Below are 18,684 nucleotides of genomic sequence, written 5' to 3'. Positions count from 1 at the left end.
GCAAGAATCCCTCAGAAGAAATGGAGTAGCCTTCATAGTCAATAAAAGAATAGGAAAAGCAATACTGGGATACAATCCCCAAAATGACAGAATGATCTCAATTCGAATCCAAGGCAAACCATTCAATATCACAGTAGTCCAAATCTATGCCCCAACCACTGGTGCTGAAGAGGATGAAATTGACCGGTTCTATGAAGCCCTACAGCACCTTATAGAATTAACACCAAAAAATGATGTCCTTATCATCATGGGGGATTGGAATGCTAAGGTAGGAAGCCAAAAGATAACCGGAATAACAGGCAAGTTTGGCCTTGGAGTACAAAATGAAGCAGGGCACAGGCTAATAGAATTTTGTCAAGAGAATACGATGGTCATAACAAACACTCTTTTCCAACAACCCAAGAGACGGCTCTACACATGGACATCACCAGACGGTCAACATAGAAATCAGATTGACTATGTGCTCTGCAGCCAAAGATGGAGAAGCTCTATACAGTCAGTAAAAACAAGACCAGGAGCTGACTGTGGCTCAGATCATGAGCTTCTCGTTGCAAAATTTAGGCTTAAATTGAAAAAAGTAGGGAAAAGCACTAGGCCACTCAGGTATGAACTAAATCATATTCCTGATGAATATACAGTAGAGGTGACAAATAGATTTAAGGAACTGGATCTGATAGACAGAGTGCCTGAAGAACTATGGATGGAAGTTCGCAACATTGTACAAGAGGTAGCAACTAAAACCATCCCAAAGAAAAAGAAATGCAAGAAAGCAAAATGGCTGTCTGAGGAAGCTTTGCAAATAGCTGAGGAAAGAAGGGAAGCGAAAGGCAAAGGAGAAAGAGAAAGATACACCCAATTGAATGCAGAATTCCAGAGAGTAGCTAGAAGAGATAAGAATGCCTTCTTAAATGAACAGTGCAAAGAAATAGAAGAAAACAACAGAATAGGGAGGACCAGAGATCTCTTCAAGAAAATTGGAGATATGAAGGGAACGTTTCATGCAAAGATGGGCATGATAAAGGACCAAAATGGCAGAGACCTAACAGAGGCAGAAGAGATTAAGAAGAGATGGCAAAACTACACAGAAGAACTATACAAGAATGAGCTTAACATCCCAGATAACCACAATGAGATGGTCACTGACCTCGAACCAGACATCCTAGAATGTGAAGTGAAATGGGCCTTAGAAAATCTGAGCAACAACAAAGCTAGTGGAGGTGACAGTATTCCAGCTGAGCTATTCAAAATCTTAAAAGACGATGCAGTAAAAGTGCTACACTCAATTTGCCAGCAAATTTGGAAAACTCAACAGTGGCCACAGGATTGGAAAAGGTCAGTTTACATTCCAATTCCAAAGAAAGGCAATGCCAAAGAATGTTCAAACTATCGCACCATTGCACTCATTTCACATGCTAGTAAAGTTATGCTTAAAATCCTACAAGCTAGACTCCAGCAGTATGTGGATCGAGAACTACCAGAAGTACAGGCAGGATTTCGAAGAGGCAGAGGAACTAGAGATCAAATTGCCAACATACGCTGGATCATGGAGAAAGCTAGGGAGTTCCAGAAAAACATCTACTTCTGCTTCATTGACTATGCAAAAGCCTTTGATTGTGTGGATCACAACAAATTGTGGCAAGTTCTTAAAGAGATGGGAGTACCAGACCATCTCATTTGTCTCTTGAGAAACCTATATGCGGGTCAAGAAGCAACAGTGAGAACCGAACACGGAACCACTGATTGGTTCAAAATTGGAAAAGGAGTCCGGCAAGGCTGTATACTGTCGCCCTGCCTATTTAACTTATATGCAGAGCACATCATGAGAAAGGCAGGGCTAGATGAATCAAAGTTGGAATTAAGATTGCCGGGAGAAATATCAACAACCTAAGATATGCAGATGATACCACTCTAATGGCAGAAAGTGAAGAGGAACTAAAGAGCCTCTTGATGCGGGTGAAGAAGGAGAGTGCAAACGTTGGCTTGAAACTCAACATTAAGAAAACCAAAATCATGGCATCCGGCCCTCTCAATTCCTGGCAAATAGATGGGGAAGAAATGGAGGTAGTGACAGATTTTATTTTTCTGGGCTCCAAGATCACCTCAGATGGGGACTGCAGCCAAGAAATTAAAAGACGCTTGCTCCTGGGGAGGAAAGCTATGGCAAATCTAGACAGCATTCTAAAAAGCAGAGACATCACCCTGCCAACAAAAGTGCGTATAGTCCAGGCCATGGTTTTCCCAGTTGCAATGTATGGCTGTGAAAGTTGGACCATAAGAAAGGCTGAGCGCCAAAGAATTGAGGCCTTTGAACTATGGTGCTGGAGAAGACTCCTGCGAGTCCCTTGGACTGCAAGGCGTTCAAACCGGTCAATCCTAGAAGAGATCAACCCCGACTGCTCTTTAGAAGGCCAGATCCTGAAGTTGAAACTCAAGTACTTTGGCCACCTAATGAGAAGGAAGGACTCACTGGAGAAGAGCCTAATGCTGGGAAAGATTGAGGGCAATAGAAGAAGGGGACGACAGAGAATGAGATGGCTGGATGGAGTCACTGAAGCAGTAGGCGTGAATTTAAATGGACTCCAGAAGATGGCAGAGGACAGGAAGACCTGGAGGAACGTTGTCCATGGGGTCGCGATGGGTCGGACACGACTTCGCAATTAACAACAACAATGCTTTTTCCATTTTATTTAAAAAATTCTATTTGGAAAAAGATATTATTTTATATGACACAAATAGACATAGATATATAGACCATATAGATATATAGACCATATAGAACTCAAGGTAACAAATGTGTGTAAAATGTGTTCTGAATATATGGCTACACATCTCTGATATGAGATGTGTGATATTCAGGAAGTTGGCTGCTATGCGAGGAATAGGAACATCCTTAAATAAGCCAAAGTAATTGTTTTTCTGTTTTTCACTGTTTCTTTCTATGTGCTAGTTCTTACAATAAATAAACTCTTGTATTCTATTTATAGTATTAAGCTGTAACCAGCAAATTGCTACGACAGTATGTCTTTATCCATGTGGTATGTGGGTACATATGTGTGTATGTGTATATGCGTATACATGTGTGTTTACGGATCATGTTTATTTGCTCTGACACAGTTATTTCAGCTTGTAAGGAGAAAACAGCATAATGATTCTTCATTTAGTTTGGCAGCTCAACAGAAACATTTGTGTAATTGTTAGGTTAACAACACAATTTCTTTTTAAAACTGCTGGTTGTTTTGTTACTTAAAATATATAATTACTATATGTTGCATATAAGAGTCAGTCTCAGAATGATCCAACCAGAAAGTTGTTCAGTTAAATATAAAACTGCAATAAAATTTGTATCTAACATAATTAAACTATTATTTAATTGGAATAACTCATGTTTAATTTTGTGACCATTGAGTCACAAAGATGTTATGCCCAACATAAATAAAATTAAAGATAATATGTCTTACCAATTAATACACAAATGCTCATTGCCTGAATAAAAAAAAATCTAGAAATCATATTTCTAAAAATAAAACTTATGTATCTTCAATTATCCATACCATACCAAATCTTCAATCCATCCACACCACACCAAAACTCAGAAAAAAATAGTTCATCTAGAAAATGTATAACATAGTTGAACATCAAAAAAATCATACCTCAAAATAAGATTGTTTTCTGGACTACAGGATAATTCAAGCTATTGCTATTTCATCCAATTTTTTTAGCTCAAAGTAAAGTGACAAGACAGACTTCACTTACAGTTATAAACAGAAATAATAAATTATTCTAATATATGGATAGGTTTTCATATATATCTAGATTTATCTTCATAAATAGAATCATATGACCTGAAAAGATGTTACATTGCTTCCTCATGTGGATATACAAGTTGAATGTTTGAAACTGTAAAAAAAAAAAAAAAACAGAATTTCCAAACCACTCTTACAAATTCTAAATATCAAATGTATGAAATCAGTATGCATAAACAGCTTCAGCAACAAAACCAAATGATAGGCAAAAGATGCTAACCAACTTAGCTTAATTATTCTTTATGTTCAGGTGAATACTTATGAAATTATTTCTAGTTATAGAATACAGGTGACTGACAAACATAAACTAGCATTTTGTGAATCCTATGAATCTTAAGAGGTATTTTAGGATTATATATAAGTACAATTCAAATCAATTCACAGTTATGGTTTTTCATTCAGGAAGTTTTCATAAATAGTCTGTAACTCCTAAATGTTACTTCAGTTGCAAACCAAATTTACTCAAGCCTATGTGACTTTTTTTTTCAAAATCACTGAGAATTCAACTGTACTGTCGCATAAAGAGCACAATGTAACAATCCTTGCCAACTAACAAAATAATTTTGCATTTTCAGAAAAAAAATAAAAAAAACAAATTAGGAAGAAATAAAAAAAATAAAAAAATGTAGAGTAAGGTTGAAAGCAATTATTTTTTTTTCTAGAAAGGAAACTTGATATTAAAATTCTACAAGAGGAAGTTGATACTTTCCCCCTGCTGAATACCTAATTCTTCTAGCTGGGACTCTGGTTACATTCCTACCACTATGAATAATTCTGCTTTCTGTCTATATAGGTATATACTATATAGAATAGAACTTTATTCTATGAGCACTTAATTGCAACCAAACTTGAAAAGTACATATCTACCCTCAGATTAGCTTCCTAAAATAAATTTCACAGCATTCAGGGATGAGAATGTAGCACTCATCTCCAATCCTTCAATGGAGCTACTTCATACGCAGAGCATGTAGTATCTGTAGTCTCTGAACTACCTTTTTCAAATTATTTCCAAAGTCCTGCACAGTTCTAATAAAAATATATTTTTTCACTGGTGATGCCTTCTTCTTTACGTAAGGAAATGGATTTCTAAAAATATCAATGGGAGAATGCACACAAAAAGTGGCAGTTTCTATGCTAACCGTAAGAAAAATCTAATTAAGAATAGACTTTGGCATTTTCCTGATGACTCATATTCTCTGCAGAACCATATTGATTTGTATTTTAGGTTTTAGGTTTTTTTCCCCAAGGTAACACTCTGTGAAAATAAAAACCTTTGCATTAGAATTAATAATTAGATGTTACGTTTTGTCCAATTCCTCTACTACTTCATTATAGCAGCTAATACTCATGCCATCAAAAATATTTTGTTTAACAATCAGATATTAATTTCATAACAAAACTTTTCCCTCTAGCTCTACCATCTGGATTATCTAAAGGATATTCATAAGAGCGTTTTACGCCCTTATTCTGCGAGTTCATCACTAAGTGTGGTTTGGACAGCCTGATTTTCTTTCAATTGTCTAGAACACAATAATTCAGAAAATGAAACTTGCTCATATTCAGAGCCTAAGAATGATAACAAAGAATGCTTTGTGCTTCACCTTGCCTCTTAATTTCATAGACTTGCTTCCTAGAAAGGAGATTCTGTTGTATTTTTCCCCTTTCTTTTAAAAGTAAAGACGTTTTATATATTTGAGAACGTACTTTGCCTGAGAAGAGTAAGAGATTTTCCTCTTTGTGACAGAGCTGCCGTATAGTCCATCTTTTATGTTGCAAGTGGGATGAGCTTAAGGTACATCTATGTAAAAAGCGTATCTTTGTCTTTCTACTGGCCTCAATCCAATAACCGTATCGATGGAAAATCTTGTTCTTATTGTCTTTCAGTAACATACTGTATTGTCAAATCTAAAACAGTAATCGTCTTCCAGAAATCTAAATTCAGGCACTTTTCCCACATATTTAATTAAAAGCAAGCACTCCCCAAATTTGTACATTGTACAAATTATTAATGCAGGACAGAAAAAAAAATATTGAAAAAATGTATAAACAATGTTGCATTTACTGTATATGTAAGAAAGATACAACACTGAGCCGTGATGGTGCAGTGGTTAGAATGCAGTATTGCAGGCTAATTCTGCTGACTGCCAAATGCCAGCACTTCAGCAGTTCAATTCTCACTGGCTCAAAGTTGACTCAGCTTTTAATCCTTGTGAGATCAGTAAAATGAGGACCCAGATTGTTGGGGAAATATGCTGACTTTGTAAGCTGCTTAGAGAGGGCTGTAAAGCACTGTGAAGCAGAATATAAGTCTAAGCGCTATTGCTATTGCATGATAATGTTTATTTTAAGAAGTATTGAAAAAAAATTCATACAAAAGGCAAGAACTCTGAATTTTCTCATCTAGAAATACTTTCTAACTCAAGATAATTTTCTCATTTAATAACTCTGGCCTTTCCTTCAAATACTGTTTTTGCAAGAGTTGATATCTCCAACAAATACCATGCTTTGTTAATTCAATAATCATATCAACTCATACTTCATTTCCTTAGCTATAGTTTGGCATTATATATGACTTAAGCCTCATAATTAAAAAGAAGTTATTAATTATGTATAAATACGTTCAGCATATAGCTAAAATTTATTTAGTAAATAAATTTAAGTTACAGCCAGTTCAATAGCCAAAACATTTGTGAATGGTTCCTATTACTAATTTGATTAGAATCCAAAGAGCTGATTAATAGGAAAGTTAAATGTGAAGCATGTTAAGAAGTTAACGTTTGTTTATTCTAGTTGGATTTACAATTTAGGCAGTTTGGACATACGACTGGTTACAACACTCTGCAATCACGTGGCTGCTGTTTGTAACATTCCCTGTCAGCTTCCAAGAAAATCAAAAAGGAAACCAGCAGGGAAAGTCACAAGTCATATCTCCCTGTGTTTTCTTTATACCCTTGCACACTTTTCCTGATCTGCTCTTGTGCAACTCCTCACATCTTTGACTGCCATGCCTCTTGTATACTCCCTTCCATTCACACCCTCCTTAAACCACAGTGCACCTGCTGCACACTCCCTCTCTCCCTTCCTCACCCGGCATCAGCTATTTATCTGCCTGCCACTCTGAGATTTCAAACTTCCTGCCAGTTTCCCATTGACTGATTGTGGAAAACTGGCAGGAGGTAGCTTCATCTCATGACCATGGGATTCAGTTAATGACAATTTTTAATGCCCAATTCTATACTTGCATAAAGTTATATTTTCATACCATACAGGACATCTTAAAACATTAATAATAATAATAATAATAATAATAATAATAATAATAATAATAATATACAAGGACCTACAAATAGAAATAGAAAGACTGTGGCAAAAGCAAGCAAGGGTAGTACCAATAGTCATAGGCTCCTTGGGTGCAATCCCAAAACAACTGGAGCACCACTTGAACACCATTGGCATTGACAAATTCGCTATTAGTCAATTGCAAAAGGCGGCCTTATTAGGAACTGCTTCCATCCTGCGACGATACCTGTAATACCATCAAACATCCACATCTGCCTATCCCAGGTCCTGGGTAAGGACTCGATAGGTAGACAAAATGCCAAATCCAGTCTGAACATCTCGCTGACTGTGCGATGATCAATAATAATAATAATAATAATAATAATAATAATAATAATAACATCATCTGAAATAGAATCGCGGCTCAACACTGTCCGTATATATAGCCAAGATATTGTAATGGAGTTTGGCTTGGACAAATGTGCCACACTTACTATCAAACAAGGAAAAATAGTGAAAACTGAAGGAATCAAGATGCCCCACGAAAATAACATTAAGAGTCTGGATGAGGAAGAGTACTACAAATACTTGGGTATCCTTCAAGCTGACAACATCAAGCACACTGAAGTCAAGAAAAAGATTAGAGGTGAATACATCAAGAGAGTGAAGAAGATCTTAAAATCCAAACTCAATGGAGGAAATACCATAAAGGCAATCAACACCTGGGCAATCCCAGTCATTAGGTACACAGCTGGAATAGTGGACTGGACTCAAGCAGAACTAAAAGCAATGGATAGGCAGACCAGAAAAATAATGACAATGAATCACGCCCTTCATCCACGCAGTGACATTGATAGACTTTATCTACCAAGGCAAATAGGTGGGCGTGGAATGCTACAAGTACATCAGATGGTTGAAGAAGAAAAAATGGCTTTGGAAGAATATCTGAAGAACAATGATGAAGATGCACTGAAATTAGTATATCAGGAAGGCTTACTGACTACTGGAGAGACCAAACTGGCCTACAAGAAAGACAAATGAAGAACAGAATAGAGGCATGGGAAGACAAAGCACTACATGGCCAATATGTTAAAAAAATAGCTGGGAAAGCAGATAATAATAAACCCTGGCAATGGCTAAGAGCAGGAAAATTGAAGAAAGAGACCGAGGGACTAATTCTGGCTGCACAAGACCAAGCCTTAAGGACAAATGGCATACAAAGTCAAAATTGGAGAAGACAGCAACAGACAGTAAGTGCCGCCTATGCAAAGAAGCTGAAGAAACAGTGGACCACTTGGTAAGCTGTTGCAAGAAGATTGCACAGACTGACTACAAGCAGCGGCATGACAAAGTAGCAACAATGGTGCATTGGAAGATCTGCAAAAAATATCATTTGCCTGTAAGCAAAAACTGGTGGGATCATAAAATAGAGAAAGTCATAGAAAATGATAAAATTAAACTGCTCTGGGACTTCAGAATTCAAACAGACAAGCACCTGCAACATAACACCCCAGACTTAACAATTGTCGATAAGAAAGACAAAAAAGTCTGGATAGTGGACGTGGCAGTGCCTGGAGACAGCAGAATAGACGAGAAAGAACTGGAGAAGATAACAAAATACAAAGACCTACAAATAGAAATAGAAAGACTGTGGCAAAAGCAAGCAAGGGTAGTACCAATAGTAATAGGCTCCTTGGGTGCAATCCCAAAACAACTGGAGCACCACTTGAACACCATTGGCATTGACAAATTCGCTATTAGTCAATTGCAAAAGGCGGCCTTATTAGGAACTGCTTCCATCCTGCGACGATATCTGTAATACCATCAAACATCCACATCTGCCTATCCCAGGTCCTGGGTAAGGACTCGATAGGTAGACAAAATGCCAAATCCAGTCTGAACATCTGGCTGACTGTGCGATGATCGATAATAATGATGATGTTGGAAGGGACCTTGGAGGTCATCAAGTCCAACCCCCTGCTCAGGCAGGTAACCCTATACCATTTTGGACAAACGGCTGTCCAGTTTCTTCTTAAAAACTTCCAGTGTTGGAGCATTCACCGCTTCTGGAGGCAGTTGTTCCACTGGTTAATTGTTCTAACTGTCAGGAAGTTTCTCCTTAGTTCTAGGTTGCTTCTCTCCTTGATTAGTTTCCACCCGTTGCTTCTTGTCCTGCCTTCAGGCGCTTTGGAAAATAGCTTGACTCCCTCTTCTCTGTGGCAGCCCCTGAGATATTGCAACACTGCTATGATGTCCCCCCTCGTCCTTCTCTTCATTAAACTAGACATACCCAATTCCAGCAACCGTTCCTTATATGTTTTAGCCCCCAGTCCCCTAATCATCTTTGTTGCTCTTCTCTGTACTCTTTCTAGAGTCTCAACATCTTTTTCACATCGTGGTGACCAAAACTGGATGCAGTATTCCAAGTGTGGCCTTGCCAAAGCATTATAAAATGGTATTAACCCTTCATGTGATCTTGATTCTATCCATCTTTTTTTGCAGCTGCAGCACACTGCTAGCTCATATTTAAATGATTGTCCACTAGGACTCCAAGGTCCCTCTCACAGTTACTACTATTGAGCAAGTACCCCCTATACTATACCTTACTTTTTTTCACCATTGAATTTCATTTTGTTAGATAGCACCCAGTGTTCAAGTCTGTCCAGATACTCCTGTATCCTAAGCCTGTCTTCTGGAGTGTTGGCTATTCCTGCCAGCTTGGTGTCATCTGCAAATTTGATGAGTTCCCCATGTACCCCCTCGTCCAAATTATCGGTGAAGATGTTGAAGAGCACTGGGCCAAGAACAGAGCCCTGGGGCACCCCACTACACACTTCCCTCCATGTAGATGCAGTTCCATTGAGGACCACACGCTAAGTACGGCCGGTCAGCCAGCTATAGATCCATCTGGTGGTGATGCTGTCTAACCCACATTTTTCTATCTTATCAAGTAGTAGGTTGTGATCTACTTTGTCAAATGCCTTACTGAAGTCCAAGTAAATTATATCCACAGCATTCCTCTGGTCCATTAATTTTGTCACTTGGTCAAAGAATGCTATAAGGTTTGTCTGGCATGATCTGTTTTTGACAAACCCGTGTTGGCTTTTAGTAATGACTTAGTTTGCCTGTAGGTGTATGCTGATTTGTTGTTTGATTATCTTTTCCAGAATCTTCCCATTACAACATATTGTACATGTTTAAGTATAATATCTCTTGAATTAAGTATGCGAGGAACCTGATTATTACCAAGTTTTGAAGGGTTATCTGTTATCAACTTGGTGTCAGCTTTTATTGACAACAGATTTCCTCCATGATGATTTGTGTCTAACTTGGTCATTGAGATCTTCTAATAGTGCACCCATTCCCATTGTCCATCCACCTTGCTGCTGGTTATCCACTTCTCTTTCCCTTTCCCTTTTCCAGCATTAGACCCTTCTCTAGAAAACTAGGTTTTCATATAATATAGGAAGCAGGGTAATTTGAGCCTGGTCATTTGTCCCTCAAGTGAAAACCCTGGATTAAGTCATTCAATGATCAATTTCTTTGTTTCTTAGTTGTCTATTTTATTCTCAGGTGTCTTCTCCACCATCAAAACTCCAAAGTATCAATACTTATCCTAGCCAGCTTCCAACTTTTACTTCAGTGGCATCACACAGTGAATACCATGGCTTGCATTTGTTTGATCTTTGCAGATATAGACACAACACAGAATCTGAATATCTTTTCCAAGGCCTTCGGGGCTCCTTAAGCAAGTACTTTTTGCAGTATATTTTTGGGCTGCTTGCTTCTTTACTGTTGATGGTGGATTCAAAAAGGAAGAAACTATCCCTACATTGATATCTTCATTTCCAGTTCTAAGGCTGATTGTTCTACTTTATTTATATTTAATTTTAATCTAACCTTTTCACTTTGCTCCTTAACTTTTATTACTAAAGCTCACATATCCTTTTTATTTTTAGCTACTAGGTTATTTGCGTTTCTTCCTCCAATTTTAAAATCAATTCCACTTCCCTGCATATATATTCAGCGTATAGTTTGAATAAATAAGAGTAGAATATACAACTTGTTGCACTCATTTGCCAACACGGACCGTGTTTCATCATGTTCTATCCATATAGTGGTTTCATGATCTGTATACAGGTTTCTGATCTCATGAGAATAATGAGTTAATAAAAAATAACATAATAATGGAGTTGGAAGGAACTTTGAGGTCTTCTAGTCAACTCCCTGTTCAAGCAGGAAATCCTATACCAGTGGTGGCGAATCTATGGCACGCATGCCAGAGGCAGCACTCAGAGCCCTCTCTGTGGGCACGTGTGCCGTTGCACAAGCCCCACCTCCCCCTGCGGCCCCCTCACCAGCAGCTCCCCCGGAGAGTCGCCCCCGAGTGCGGCCTGCCCGGAGCAGCGCAGCCAAGGACATGGCAGCCGGGCAGCGGGGACAAGACTCCACCCTCGCACCCCGTTGTGCACAGTTGATGCTGTGGGGCATGGGTGGAGGGTGTGGCTGCTGTGGTGCTGCAGAACTACCAGGGCAATCTGCGGCAGGTCATGGAGGTGGTGGGCGGCCCTGCAGGTGCAGCGGAAGTGGGAGTGGGGCAGGGGCAGAGGCAATTTTGGGGCACTTGATCTCTAAAAGGTTCACCATCACCGCCCTATACTATTCCAGATAAATCTCTGTCTAATCTCTTCTCGAAAACCCACAACTTCTGGAGGCAATAGCAATACCACTTAAGACTTATATACCATTTCACAGTACTTTACAACCCTCTCTAAGCAGTTTACAGAGTCAGCATATTGTCCCCAACAATCTGGGTCCTCATTTTACCAACCTCAGAAGGATGGAAGTCTGAGTTAACCTTGAGCCAATCAGGATAAAAATGCTGGCAGTTGGCAGAGTTAGCCTGCAATACTGCATTCTAACACTGTGCCACCACAGCTTCTTTTAGACAAGCAAGCTGTTCCACTGATTGTTCTCATTATAATTTCTGCTTAATTTTAGGTTGGATCTTTTTCTGTTAATCTTCCATCCTTTACTTTTTGTCCTGATCTCAGGTGCTTTATTCTGAGATGTTCTGAGATTTCCATTTTCTTGAGCACATTCCAGTTTGATGTAATCAATACAATCAAATGCCTTTCTATAATCTATGAACCACTTACTAACTTATTTTATTTATCAGCAATGTCTCATGTTCCTTAGCCTTTTCTAAAGCCAGTTTGAACATCCAGCATCTCTTTTCTCACATAGAGTTATAATTTGTGTTGGATGATCTTAAGCAGTAATTGGTTAGCATGTGAAATTAAGAATATACTCCCATAGTTTGCATGCTCTGAAAGTCTTCTTTTGAAAGTGTGACAAGAAGCTTAACTTTAAATTTTGTATAATTCAGCAAAGCAATTTGTGGACTATTCCCTGTCTCTGCACAATACTTTTTCGCTAGTTGGTTAAAAATAATGTATAACATACCACTTCTTTTCTTCTCAGAGAAAACTGAATAAGAAAACAAATAATTGAATAACGTTCTGACTACTAAAACCATTTTTACAATAATTGTTTCAGTAATAGTAGAGAAAGTTCAAGAATTTATCATTTACAAAATATTTTGAAGTATTTGGTGTGCTCAAATTCCTTCATATACATTGCCACATGTGATTCTAAATTGTAACTTATGTAATATGATTAGAGCCAATTTGGTGTAGCGATTAAGGCAGGGGTATCAAACTGCTGGCCTATGGGCTGGATGCATTATGCCGAAACCACGCCCACCCTAGCTCTGACAATGGGGAAAAAGTCACGATATGTCATGACACATCATGTGATGTGGCAAGTTTGACACCCCTGGGTTAAGGCATTAGGATAGAAGCCAGGAGATCATGAGTTCTAACCTTGCCTTTGTACAGCTGGACAAACTTGGGCCAGTCACTTTTTCTCAGTCCTAGGAAAGAGGCAATGACAAATCACTTCTGGAAAACCCTTGCCAAGAAAACTGCAGGGACTTTTCCAGGCAGTTTCCAAAATAAACAAACAAACAAAAAGGATTATTATTGATATAAATCTTCCAAACTTACTGATTTGGTTAATAACTGGAACAAGTAGATAGACATAGCTTTGCAGATTGTATAATAAAGGTGAAGAAATGGATGGAGAAATGTTAAGATGTTCATATGTTCAGAAAAAGGCTGTGATAGGAATATCTTTTGAAAGAAGCAAAATGCTTCTGCCCTTTTTGTCTTATGTGACATAAAATTATAAAATTAACCATAAAATTAGTTGAATACAGTGAGGAATATTTTATTACTGATAAAATAAGAAGAAAGACGGTCAAGAATGAATGGCTACTGAATATGGACTGAATATTGAGTAATCTTACAACTACTTTTTTTTTTACAGAATTAGTACTTTAGCAAAATCAACATATATTGTTAAACTTTTATTTCTCATACTGGTTTACCTTCTGCTATATTTCATTCCTGTGACTACTGTACTTAGCTGTAAGCCTAATTACAAACAAGTATAAATAAAAATTTTCCTGCTATTGTTGTACTATTACTACTCCAAATCATAATTTACTTGGAAATTAACAAGTATTTAGAACTTATATATATATTAAGGACTTGTTTGTGTACGGAAAGGCAGATCTGTTTATCATTTAGTCAATCCATTTTAGAAAAAAAAATCTAATTCAGCCGCTCAAGATACATACATTGTACACGCACAGTAGTTTTGTTATTGGTCTCAATGGAAATACTGCCTTTGCATGCCTAGATAGCTCTGGAAACAACTATACAAGTCTTCAAGCTACAGCTGCTTTGAAAAGCACTCACATTAACAAATGTTGCCACATGGGTTTAATTGTTTTGCACAATACTAGTAGTTAAAAACATTCTGATCACAAAATGTACTATATCTGGAACAGACACTTCAAAGTTGTGCCTTAACTATAAAATAAAACATATGTTTTCTAGGTTGTTTTTCAACTTGAAGATAAAAATGATGTTTTCTGTTCCATTTTGTTTCAAATATTCCTATATCCTGTAACTGGCCTTGAAGAGCTACAGAGAATATTGGTGTAGAAACAGAAGGCAAAAATTTCACCTATACTGCCACTGGCTGAAATAGTTGAGAGGAGAATAGCAGGAGTATGAAAGATAGTCAAATTAAACACAGGTTCAGAGATGGAGAAATTGCTTGAATAATAAACAAATAAACATTCCTTGACTATAAAGAGTACAGAGAAGAGCAACAAAGATGATTAGGGGACTGGAGGCTAAAACATATAAGGAACGGTTGCTGGAATTGGGTATGTCTAGTTTAATGAAGAGAAGGATGAAAGGTGACATGATAGCAGTCTTCCAATATCTCAGAGGATGCCACAAAGAAGAGAGAGCCAAGCTATTATCCAAAGCACCTGAAGGCAGAACAAGAAGCAACGGATGGAAACTAACCAAAGAGAGAAGCAACCTAGAACTAAGGAGAAATTTCCTGACAGTTAGAACAATCAATCAATGGAACAACCTGCCTCCTGAAGTTGTGAATGCTCCAACACTGGAAGTTTTTAAGAACAGACTGGACAGCCATTTGCCTGAAATGATATAGGGTTTCCTGCCTGAGCAGAGGGTTGGACTAGATGACCTCCAAGGTCCCTTCCAACATCATCATCATCATCATTACTGTTATTGTTATGTCTCTAAGTTTATTGCTGCTTTATTTTGCTTTGCTGTGGGAAAATTAGAATTAGAGGGTACATTTGGTATGTTATGGTTTCATTTTTAGGGAAATTCAAGTCTTGACTACACACATACATTAACAGGTGTTGCTATGGTTTTTAGTTGCTAAATACAAAACTGTAAAAAGCAAACTTTTTACTATGTTTGTTTAATACATTACATATATATATACATGCATGTATGCATACATGTATGTGAGTTGTGTATTAATTAGACTTGTATCCTACTCATCTCCTCTCTGTTTTCTCTGGAAAATATAATTTAGCTTGACAATTTTTCTGTAGCTGAACTGCTATGTAGCACTCCTCCTGAACTACCATGCCAACTAGTCTTATCAAGCAAAAGAGATTTTATCTGTGTTTCTACTGTTTCCTGTGATGGATCAATCAAAATTTTTTTTTATACAGCCACACAAAATCAGTGAAGATTTAATATAATTATGACTAAGTTAAGTCACTAAGTCAACTAAGTTGTCATCGATTTCAATGTGTACGCTGTAATCCCGATTAAGCTTGTATCCGATCTAATATAGTGCTGCGAAGCTTGTCCTGAGATTTGTAGCATCAAAATCAGCCACCCCATTGTAGTACAATTAGGAACTAACTGTCTAATTACTTGTGAGATAATACCTTACAAAAGTTTGAAACATATTTGGTATAATATAAAAAGAACACACAAAGAAGCCATTTCTCCCTTTCTCTACTAAATACCAACATAATACATCATATTATCAGCCTTTAAAAGCTTTTTTCACTTTTTTATTTCCATTTTTCCTCCTCCTTTCATGTAATCTTTATTCATTTTTTTTAATGTTCATAATATAAACTGTGCCACTCAATAAACCCTCGGGGCTCTGTAATACTTACGCTTATATGCACACAGACACACACATTTTTCCTTCCCACTCTCAATCATCTCCTCTTCTGTCATTCCCAACTTTGCCTACTTTGCTACCTGTCTCTCTATCACTATTCCTGACTCTCCAGGAGATTCAGGATCCAGCCTTCTTCCTTCATTACTGCCACTGATATTTCTCCCCATTGTTCTGCTCTATAGACCAGGGGTCCCCAACCTGTAGGCCGTGGCCCAGTACTGGTCCATGGCCTCTTGGCTACCAGGTCGTGGGAATGGCTGCACACACCCTTCCCACTTATGCTAGTGCCGCCACACAGGTCTAGCATCCCTGTTTGCGCATGCATCACCAGCATCAAGCGGGCACTAGTGGCCAGTTTGGGCATATGTGTAGGCACTAGCGGGCAGTTTGTGCATGTCTGTGGGCGCTAGTGGCCAGTTTGCATATGCGCGTGGACACTGGCAGCCCATTTGCACATACATACAGACACTAGCACCACCAGTGCCACCATGGGTGCATGCACCCTGCTTGCACATGTGCACGCTAGCCCCGCTGCCATGTGTGCCCATTTTGCACATGCACACAGACATATGCACACACGCATGTGCACGTACATTTCCCTGCTCCTCCCTTTCCCTCCGGGCCACCAACCCGGAAAGTTTGGGGAGCTCTGCCACTTCTTCTCCAGCCAGGATACAGCTTCCTGCTGCTGCATTACTGCTGCCTCCAGTGGTGGAGGTAGTAATGAAATTAATAGTGACTACAGTAGCCGAGGTGGCGCAGCAGTTAGAGTGCAGTACTGCAGGCCACTTTAGCTGACTGTGTTCAGCAGGTAGCGGTTCAAATCTCACCGACTCAAGGTTGACTCAGCCTTCCATTCTTCCAAGGTAGGTAAAATGAGGACCCAGATTGTTGGGGGCAATGTAAATATATATATACATTGCTTACTGGTGTACACCGCTTAGAGAGTGCTTGCACTTAAAGCGGTATATAAGTCTCATAAATAAATAAATAAATAAATATAAATCTGAGTGGGCGATTACAAATGCATGCTTTAGAGTTGAGTGACTGCACTAAAAGAGGTATATGTGTTTCACTGCATTTCTGAATGGATATAGCTTTGACTAGGAGTGTTCCTGGACTAACCCCCACCTCAGCCCCACCTATCTCCCAAAGAAAATAAAGGGCAGACACTCATATTAAATCTTGTGTTCTCAGATAAACAAAGGATTATAAATACATATATATGTGTATCTGTATTTTGTACAATACAAAATGTCCTCTTTTAAGAAATTGTAAATGTGATAATTCGAAGTTAAGATAATTCCTCAGTGAGAATATGCAGGTGTTCAGCAATATACAGAAGACATGTATTTGTAAATAGAGATGTAAAATTTGTCTTTTGATGCACATTGTAATCAGTAACTAAGCTTGTTGTTAATCCCACTTTTCATAACTGACAGATGCTCATTTAAGATGTAATTCTAATATAAGATCAAGTTCCATCTGTCCTTGTGTTATAATAATGCCTAGAATTTTAAAAAGTATCTTTCTTCATCTAGTTATTTTTAAATCATTAGAAGTTTAGAATACGTTAATAAATATTCATATACTTTCAAATTATTTCAATTATATAACAACATATATGAAACTAATATACTAATACATCTAGGAGGGAGTTAGAACAAACCTTATCTAGTATTTTATCTAATATTATCTAATGTCATTTAATACTTTTATAGATTGACCACATGAAAACTTAGGAACTTGTTATTAATCCCTTATATGTCTATTATTGTTTGTTTGATTTTTGCAAGAATGAATGGAACAACAAAAGTGGAAGATATTTCCTTAGCGATCAACATTCAAGACAATCATCCTTTCTAGCTTCTCTCTGACTTGGGTTGAAATCTTCAGTACTGTAAGAAATTATATAGGATAAAAGACAAACTAACAAAAGAGGCCCTAAACAAACCTAAATGAGGAATGAAACTAGATATTACTTCAGCAGCATAGTATAAGAGATCTATGGAAAACAACACTAACACAATGCTAGTACTCACATAACCACAGATGTGTTTCCTAACTACAATAATGTCAAAACAATGAAGCATTTATCAAGATGTCATAAAAGAAGCTCCTCCCTTTTGCATTTTCATTGCAAAACTGACCACTAATATCTAAAGAGCAGAACTGACACTCCAGTATTATCACTTGCACATGGCAAGTGACATTTTGTCATAGGTTTCTGGAGATGCCTATGCATGCAAGTCCAGAAAAAGTGAATAATCTTAACATAGTACAATAAATCATAAAGAAAATGTCAAAGTGTAGCAGGCCATACACGATCTTCAACAGAATCTGAGATGATATCAATTCTGATCATAGCAGTGGGAGGTCCTCGGTATGGAATTTGAGAGTCAGAAGAAATTTACAGCATTTTTCCTTCCATTTTTTTGATATTTGTTCTTGGAATTACTGTTCAGGAGAATGATTTTAATTTTGATGGTTCTGAGGATCTAGTTTTTAGAAAAACTCTAAATTCATTAATTCTCCAACTTGTAACTTCTTACTTTAGACTTCCTGTCCCTCACTATGTGAATTCTCAGATCTGTCCTTTAAAGCAGGGGCAGTCAACCTTGGCTCTTTTATGACTCGTGGACTTCAGCTAAGCTGGCTCAGGAATTCTGGGAATTGAAGTCCACGAGTCATAAAAGAGCCAAGATTGACTACCCCTGCTTTAAAGTTTGTTGTTGTTTGTTGTTAATTGCGAAGTCGTGTCCGATCCATCGTGACCCCATGGACAACGTTCCTCCAGGTCTTCCTGTCCTCTACCATCTTCTGGAGTCCATTTAAGTTCACACCTACTGCTTTAGTGACTCCATCCAGCCATCTCATTCCCTGTCGTCCCCTTTTTCTATTGCCCTCAATCTTTCCCAGCATTAGGCCCTTCTCCAGTGAGTCCTTCCTTCTCATTAGATGGCTAAAGTATTTGAGTTTCAACTTCAGGATCTGGCCTTCT

At 38.0% G+C, this 18,684-nt stretch overlaps 1 protein-coding gene across 4 annotated transcripts in view; it reads right to left on the bottom strand.

Annotated features, from left to right (window-relative positions):
- The window catches only part of TAFA5 (TAFA chemokine like family member 5), a 331,427-nt gene that overhangs the window by 195,731 nt on the left and 117,012 nt on the right, over positions 1–18,684 (bottom strand). The gene's annotated exons all lie outside the window — the stretch shown is intronic.

This window comes from Crotalus tigris, unplaced genomic scaffold (genome assembly GCF_016545835.1).
Source record: "Crotalus tigris isolate CLP2741 ecotype Arizona unplaced genomic scaffold, ASM1654583v1 scf7180000017987.690289119674:8195010, whole genome shotgun sequence".
NCBI classification, from domain to species: Eukaryota; Metazoa; Chordata; class Lepidosauria; order Squamata; family Viperidae; genus Crotalus; species Crotalus tigris.
Note: the sequence above shows the minus strand (reverse complement) of the source record. Positions and strands in the feature narration are given on the sequence as shown.